This window comes from Piliocolobus tephrosceles, chromosome 12 (genome assembly GCF_002776525.5).
Source record: "Piliocolobus tephrosceles isolate RC106 chromosome 12, ASM277652v3, whole genome shotgun sequence".
Taxonomy (NCBI): Eukaryota; Metazoa; Chordata; class Mammalia; order Primates; family Cercopithecidae; genus Piliocolobus; species Piliocolobus tephrosceles.
This window is the reverse complement of record NC_045445.1, coordinates 121,328,909-121,336,860: the sequence shown is the minus strand read 5'-3', so window position 1 is coordinate 121,336,860 and position 7,952 is coordinate 121,328,909. Positions and strand designations below refer to the sequence as shown.

At 33.6% G+C, this 7,952-nt stretch overlaps 1 pseudogene; it reads left to right on the top strand.

Annotated features, from left to right (window-relative positions):
- The first annotated feature begins 5,325 nt into the window (after positions 1-5,325).
- LOC111535961 lies at positions 5,326-5,469 on the top strand (annotated as a pseudogene).
- Positions 5,470-7,952: the final 2,483 nt, after the last annotated feature.

Sequence of the window (7,952 nt, the reverse complement as noted above, 5' to 3'; positions counted from 1 at the left end):
TAGCCTTTTCCTATTGTCACAGCTGCTGGCATTCACCCATGCAAGCTTCCAGCTTGCTTATGTATGTCTGCAGCTCGATTTTACAGGCTACTTTTTGTTAGAAAAGAAATGATTTGGGGGCTGCTTTTTATCAAAGGGAAACCTTACTCAAGACTTCTTTACCCCTCACTATCTCCCTAAATAATTTCCTTTTGACTCCTATATCAATATCTGTCTTCACATTTTATTTTATTTTTCCTATGAGGCATTCCAGAAATTTTAGCAGTCAGGGACTATCTTAATGCAAGTTCAAGGACTGAGGATTTTTGGAACTTTCATATGACTAAATCTGTACTGAAAATTCTTGTGAAGATTGGTTTACTTCCAATTCATTCTTAATCCTAGGAGAAGACTCTTCAGGATCCCAGCCCAAAGTGAAGGGTATGGTGGGGAATTAACAGGATTCCTATTCTTGGTGGACTATGGACACCCAGTTTAATCTATTTAGCCTTGCAAGGCTACCAAAAATAATATCTGAGGCCCTTAACCATTCTTTGTGGATTGGCATATTATCCTGGCTCAACAAGAATCCTTAATGCTGGTTGCACCTCTAAAGGTCTTCTTCCTCCCCCAAATCTTGGTCTTGTAATTCTTCACTATTGTTTGCTCTTTGTCCATTTATCTTAGGTGGAATAATCACATATGAATAACCTAGTCTGCCCTAATTACTGGGTGAAATCGATTGGGTAAGAGGTACTGAGATGGCTGCATATCTGTAATTCTTGACATGATTCACCCTCACTAGTTTTTTTCAGAGAACTGAATTATCTAAGATCATGCAGAGGATTAATAATAACATCAGGGCTAAAACTCAGGTCTCCAAATTGCCTGTCTGAATGTTTCTTCTATATCTGGGAGAGTAGCTCTGTTACATTTTAGATGGTCAATGAATATTTATGGAATTAAAGAATATATTAATGTCATGTACTTCCATATAAAATTTCATAATATGAACAAAGTTAAACTTCATTGATTGATACCATTCACATGTTTGTTAAAAAAACAACATGGAATTCACCTCTGGATGGTACCCATTAGTTTTTTACTTAGGGAAAACAGCCAGCAGGTTTGATTTATGCAATTTCAGACAGCTTCATATCCTATTCTGCTTTTAATTTGCTCTGCCAAAAGTGATATAATTATCTCTTATCTTCTTCATTTTAAAGCCCAGGGAGAGAGTTTCCTTAAATGCAAACACAGTTATTATCCAAGTCTTAACTTCCAGCAGAGGACTAGATGCTATACAGAACACAGTTTTTAAATTAGCCTTGCCTATGCTGCATATGAGCTGAAACCAACCCCATTGCTACATTTTATTCTTCACAAAGAAGTTACAGGTAAAATCCTCTGGGGTAAGAACATCCCTGAATCATTTCATTGTTAGAGATAAGTCAATTTCTTCTAATCACAAGGACTACCTACTTCTGCCTAGAATTTAAAAAGCTGAGAAGGCTGTCATTTCCACACTAACAATGAGAAAAAAAAGCACCAAATATAAAATCATGAATTTTATTGTACCCATCAGAGATCTGAGGTTATAGAATAACCAACGAGGCTAAGATCTTGGAAAGACAGGCACTTCTAAAGTAAAATGTAGCACAGACATTGTCTCACCTATGGCAGAGCACAGGAAGAAGACAGGGTTGTTAGACAAGTGGCTAAAAAAGATTTCACTAAAATATTTAACAATTTGCTAAATGCCAATGTGGGCTAGCAAGAGACTACAGAATTCCCTAGAGCTGCAAACAATAAATGAAAACTGCATACACGTGAAGGTTCTTCTCCAGGGACTTTACTGGTGCTAAAGAGAAAGATTGTGAGGTAGGCTGATTATCAGAGAAAATATCCCTCAGTTTAAAATGATGCCATTCATCACATCAACGAAGAAGCAAAACAATGTGATCATCTCAATAAATGCAGAAAAAGATTTGACAAAGTTCAACATCCATTTACACTAAAAACTCTCAGAAAAATAGAGAAAGGACTTCCTGCACTTGCTAAATGATATCTTTTAAAAACCCTACAAATAATATAATATGTAATAATGAAAAACTGAATACTTTCTTCACGATTTCAGAAAAAAAGCAAAACATTCTTATCAGTCCTATTGAACATTGTATTTCAGGTCCCAGACAATGCAATAAGACAAGTACCTACGTAGACACATGACTATATACTTACATTCATATGCGCAAGCATATGTGGATACAAAGTGGATATGAAGAAATAAAATTATGTCTAGTTGCAAATGCCATGATTTTATACCTTGGAAACCCAATGGAATCTAAAAGAAGCTGAATGAACTAATAAGTGACTTTAACAAGATTACAGGATGATAAGTCAATTTAAAAAATCAATTGTACTTCTATATACTCATGATGAGCAATTGGAAATTTAATTTTAAAAAATATCATTTAAAAAGTAGCTCTATAGTGGACAAACCTGGCAAATACTACTACTGCCAAATGATCAAGGCTAACATCAATATTTATAAATCGTATTGATAACATATATTTCTCATATAATGTGATGAGAATGGCAATTTATCTTTGTGGTCTTCCTTCCAAACTTTCAACTCCATTCTAATCATAAAAAAAATTAGACAAATTCCAACTGAGAAAAAAATGTACAAATTGCCTGGCCAGCACTCTTCAAAACTGACAAGGTCACAAAAACAAGAAAAGTCTGAGGAACTGTCACAGAACAGATAAGCCTAATGAGACATGAGATATAAATATAATATGGTACTTTGCATAGCATCCTGGAACAAAAAAAATGACATTAATAAAATACTAATATAATGTGACATTTTATCTATATTAGCACAACAATGTTGGTTCCTTCGTTTTTAACAATAGGGGAAACTGGGTGAAAGTTATACAGTAACTCTGTATTTTCTTTGAAATTGTTCTGTTAATTAATAACTATTCTAATATTTTTAAAGCTTATGAAAAATAGCATTTAAATTTGCACCAAAAACATGAAACAGATATAAATCTGACAAAATGTATGTAAGATTCAATATACTGAAAAGTATAAACACTGATAATAGTAATCAAATAACTTAATGGAGGGATATATAATGTTCACAGATTACAAGACTCTTGTTAAAAGAGCAATTTTAACAAAACTGATCTATAAATTCAGCTCAAACCCAATCAAAATCCCACAGGAATTGTCCTAGAAATGAACAAATCAATTCTAAATTTAGGTCAAAATGCAAAGGAGTTAGAAGAGCAAAAGGGTATTTTTTTTAAAGGAACAAAGTTGGAAGATACATTTTACCAGATTCCAATAATTATTATAAAGTTACACTAATCAAGACAATGCAGTATTGGTGAAAGGACAGGCAGGAACAGAAGAGACATTTGTAATGTAGACCCACGCATATTTGATCAATTGTGGATTTTTATTGTATATGTTTAAGGTAGTCAACATTGTTTTGATATACATAACGTAGTAAAATAATTACCACAGTCACGCAAATAGACATCCATCCCTTCATATAGTTACTTTTTTGTTGTAAGAGCACCTGAATTCTACTGTCTTGGAAAATTTCCAGTATGGGATATAATATTATTAAGTGTAGTCATCGTATTGTACATTCAATCTCTAGATTTATTTATCCTACATACCTGCAATGTTGTACCGTTTGAGCAACAGCTCCCCACTTCCTTATCTTCCCTGCCTTGGTAACTACCATTCAGCTGTTTTTGTGTATTCAACATTTTTTAGATTCCACATATGAATAAGATTATGTGATATTTTTCTTTCTGTGTCTGGCCTATTTCACTTTACATAATGTTCTCCAGATTCATTTATATTGTCACAAATGGCAGGATTGCCTTCTTTTTTAAAGCTGAGTTGTATTTCATTGTATATATGCCACAAGTTATTGATCGATTAAACCACTGACTCACACATTATTTCCATATCTTGGCTAGTGTGAATAATGCTGCCATGAATTTGGAAGTGCAGCTGTCCCTATGCAGTAGTGATTTCATTTCCTTTGGGTATATACCCAGAGGAGAGTTTGCTGGATCATACAGTAGTTCTACTTTTAGGTTTTTGAGGAACTTCCATACTGTTTTCCATAAAGACTGCACCAATTTACATTGCTACCAAGTACAAGAACTCCCTTTTCTCCACATCCTTGTCAATACTTTTTATCTCTGTCAATCTTTTTAAGAAAAATGCAAAGCAATTCAATGGAGAAAGAATGGTATGTTCAAAAAATGTTCCTGTAACAGTTAGATATCCATAAAGAAACTATGAATCTCATTCGCAACTCATAAACTACACAAAAACCAAGTCAACTTGAATCAGATACCTAAATGTAAACCTGAGACCATAAAACTCCTAGAACAATCATACAGAGACATCTCTTTGAACTTGAGGTAAGCAAACTTTTTAAAAACAACTCTAAAAGAGCTCATTCATTTAAAAAAGTTTTGTGATACATGTATTTTTAAAGTTTTATGATATTTATATACACACATATATATCACATATATACACATACATAGATATATGTCCACACATATACATATGATAGATTTACATATTTATACACACACGATATATATTGTGTGTGTGTGTGTGTGTGTGTGTGTGTGTGTGTGTGTGTGTATGTAAATCTTCTGCTCTCCTGATAACATTGTTAATAGAATGAAGGGAAAAGCCAGAGATTGGAGTAAATATTGTTAAAGCATATATCTGGTAAAGGAAATGAATCATATCTAGGATACATACAGAAATCTCAAAACTCAATAATAAAATAGTAAGAAGAAAACAAACATTCTAACCAAGATGGGCAAAAGATTTAAATAAACACTTCAGTGAGGAAGAGATAGGCCTGAGCTTAAGGACAAGAAAAGGAAATGCCCAACATCATCATACCACCATGAGATACCACTACACACTGATTAGTGTGCTGAAACAAAAATAAGAGCAAAAATTAAATAGAGCATCCAAATGAACAAACAACCTGACAATTTCACAGGCTAGGAAGGATGTTCAGCAACTGGAATTTTTATATGTTACTTCTTAACACGCAAACTGAACCTTTCTTTCAATGTTAAATATATAGCTTACCCAAAGGTGGAAAACCTTATCTTCACACAAGAATCTGTACAGGAGTGTTTATGGTAGCTGTGTTCATAATTGCTTAAAACTGGAAGCAAACCAAATGGCCTTCAGTGGGAAAATGGATAAACAATATGTGATAGAAGTATCACAGATGTTTATATAACCTGTGATACTTAGCAATAAAAAGTAAACTAATAAATTCTTCCTGGTAGAAGAGATACTATGATCACAAAACGGATTTTGCTAGGGTGAGGCTTGTCTATTACACTGGGGATGTGCTGAACCTGAGATTCTTACCAAGAAACTCAACTGCAGAATTTTTGCTAGTGGGGTAAGATCAAAACAGCAACAACAAAAATAAACCAATAAACATAACAACATGAATGAATCACAGCACATTATGCTAAGGATAGGAAGCCAGATTCAAAGGGCCATAGAATTTATAATTCTATTTATATGACATTCTGGACAGAAAAAGATCAGTGATTGCCAAGGACCAGAGGTAAGGGTAAGGGATTAACTAAAAAGGGGCATGGAGTGATGGGTGATGGAAACTGATCTATATCATGATTGTGGTAGTGGCTACACAACTGTATGCTTTTGTCAAAACTAAAAGAATTGGTCTCTGAAAAGAATAAACTTTTCTAATTGTAAATTTGTCTCAATAAACCTGATCAAATAAAAGAATAAATTTTCAATAAGGCAAACATTAAATGTCATTGTATTCTGTCTCCAACTTTGATCAGAGATCAGTTTTTGTCCTGAGAATAAGAGAATAAAATAATTTCTGTCTGAAGCTGAGGTTTGTCTCAATTTTCTCCATTACTATGTTCTGAAATCCCCCTTTTCCATAAAATGACTCATTTCTCCAATCCTGCTGCCCAGGCCATTACATGATATAACTATTCACCTGTCTAAATTGCTGGTCTGAATTCCAGAACCCATCACAGCTGAACTTTTGTCATGGTTTCTATCCACTTGCTTCCTTTTAGCTTTTGATTCCTCTAAGTTATTGCACCCTATAAAAACTAGTTTATGAATGATTAATGAATAACCATCTTTCATCACCATTCAATTTGAATTTAAATTAATAGATGTATTTACTGTATGAAAGAGGCACTGTGCTAGGAATTAGACATGTAATAATGAACAGGAGATATTATTACTGGATATATCTTCTGCCTCCACAAAACTTAAAAGACTTATGGTAGAGAGTACGTCTTCAATTACAACCTAATATGGACTTGGGTTGATATATGAGAACATGGAAGGGTCACGTAACAGGTGTAGTCTAGTCAGCGAAGCCTTTTCAAAGTGATTCCTAAGTTGGGTAATGGAGGGTGGGTAGGAATCACTCTAGGAGGTGATGATAGGAGAGAAGAATTGTATTTCTGACATAAAGAACACAGTCTGTAAAGGCCCCAAACTGAGACAGCAAGGGAGTTCAATCATCTGAAAAGGTTCCTTAAAACAGAGACATATGGTCACGTGGTTGCTGAGAGATGAAACTGGATATACAGACAGGGATCAAGCTGTGAAAAACTGAATATATTGTATTAAAGGGTTTTTTCTTTCCTATTCCTGCACAGATACAACTATAGCATATTACACTTTTTATTAATGTACAGTAGTTTTATGTGCATAATAACTTGGGAAAATTTAAATGGTTCCCTATCTAGGTAGACCTTAAAATTAATCTTTTAGGGGCTCTCAAAGGCTTGATCCCTCTACATTCTCTTTTCTGCTCTCGTCTCCTAAATACACCTTATATTTTACAGGATAATTATCCCTCTTCCCTATCTGTCTTCACTCACACCAGATAGTCTTACAAACAACTGGCTGATCATAGAATTCACATTGATAAGCGCTAAATCTTTAATCCTAAGTGTCATTGTCATTTGTCCTATTACTACAATTGTGTCGCTACTTTTTTTGCTGTTTTGTCTCCCATTGAAAATCTTGACTTACTGTTATAACTGTGTATTTAATGTCTGAAAGGTAGAGAGCAAAATAAATTGCAATAAAGTTACAATACTTCATAGCTCAAAATAAGAACACATTTTATATAGTAATTATTTTTATTTGTAAAATAAACTACAGAAAAAGGAGATGGAGTTCCTAAACTGGATCAGTCCCAAAGTCTTCCCTACCTCTGGACTTCCCATTACCAAAACAGTCCCTATTTGTTTAAAAGATTTGTGTTTAGTTGTCTGTTACTTGTAGCCAAAATCTTTCCAATGTAAAAATGTAAATATACAATTTTCTCCTAAAGCTATGTCTGCAAGTCATAATCATCAAAGACCTTGACATTTCAGTCAATATAATAAAGAAAAGCTTTGGTGACTTTTCTTTCTTTCTTTCTTTCTTTCTTTCTTTCTTTCTTTCTTTCTTTCTTTCTTTCTTTCTTTCTTTCTTTCTTTCTTTCTTTCTTTTTTTTTTTTTTACAAAAAGAATCACATAATAGGCAACTGACAGAGAAAGTCAGTTTTAATTATGGTGCCTGAATTGTCTGTCATGGCTTATGCAGGTTTTGTTTCACAACCAATATTGAGTCAGAGGGAAATTAAATTTGGTGGGTGGTGAGGATTTTCAAAGCAGTTGACTTCGTTGTGCTATTTGTATTCCAGTATTTGAACTGGGCAGATACTAAGCATGGTGCTTTTATTAACTACTAATAACAACATTGGAAAATGTACTAAAAGTGTTGCTGTTATTATTATTCATAGTGATATAAATAAGTTAGCAGTATTAAGAGAATAATTTACTCATTCATTATTATCATTACTCAACAGACATTTATAGAGTCCACCATTTGCCATGTGATA